At 26.7% G+C, this 984-nt stretch overlaps 1 protein-coding gene across 1 annotated transcript in view; it reads left to right on the top strand.

The window, feature by feature from the left end:
* The window catches only part of LOC119581772 (cadherin-23-like), a gene marked incomplete in the record, with an annotated part of 64191 nt that extends 63313 nt beyond the window's left edge, over positions 1-878 (top strand). Inside the window, 1 exon segment of the mRNA XM_037929905.1 lies at positions 1-878.
* Positions 879-984: the final 106 nt, after the last annotated feature.

Genomic DNA, 984 nt, shown 5'->3' with positions numbered 1-984 from the left:
CTTTAGTACATGATGGGACTGATAGAAAAAATGTCCATGTCTGTGATTGTACTTCTGTATATGCAGAACTACCCTCTAACCTATTATGACTTGAAACAAGAAATGTGAATACAAAGCTATAAGTGCGAATGAGTGTAAAATCCCTAATATGGACCTTGAGTGGATAATACTCCCCTCCGCTTTTCACTCTTAACAGAAATATAGACTTTACAGTGCTCAGAGAAACACAAAAATAATCAGAGGCCTTTGAAGTATGTGTGGAAAAAAAAAAAAGAATATAAATTGCTTTGTAAAGTTTCAGAGCAGTTCAAAATGTTTGTTTTAATCTCAAAATGTGAGTTCAAAAAAAGATGTATATGATTTATCATATTTACAGAATTTTCACATTTAATTTCCAACAAAATATCTTCATTACTCTTTATTTACTACCTATTATAAGCTGTTATTCATATCTACAGATGAGTCATATGTGATATTTTTTTAAATGAAATGCATTATATAAAAAAAATCACCTTATATATACTTTTTCAAGCATACAGTTTTTATATTTCAATGTCAACTTACAAATATATGCCAGTGTCTTGCTTTTTATATTTTATACTGTATGTTTTAGTCAAGATTATCTTAGTTTTTTAAGAAAACTAAGTTTCATTCTTAACATTTCATTCATCAAGAAATACAACGATTGTTGCTGCATTTTCTCAGAATAAATGTGTGTATAGATTTGTAATATAGAAATATGTTTATAGATATGTAGAAAATAAGATTTGTATTGACCAGTGTGTAATTAGTCATTATGATATTTTTATTTACAAGATTTGATACAACGAATAATTTTAGGAGAGTATTGTGACTGTAAAATAAAGTGTATTGTATTTTTTTGTCTTTTGATTTACATTTACTCTTTCTACATAATAAGTACTAAAAATATACCTATGAAACTTCGATAAGATCAGCTTCTTTTTGGAAAAACATTACTAGTAT

This window comes from Penaeus monodon, chromosome 15 (assembly GCF_015228065.2).
Source record: "Penaeus monodon isolate SGIC_2016 chromosome 15, NSTDA_Pmon_1, whole genome shotgun sequence".
Classification (NCBI taxonomy): Eukaryota; Metazoa; Arthropoda; class Malacostraca; order Decapoda; family Penaeidae; genus Penaeus; species Penaeus monodon.
The sequence above is the reverse complement of the archived record's forward strand: the minus strand, read 5'-3'. Positions and strand labels throughout refer to the sequence as shown.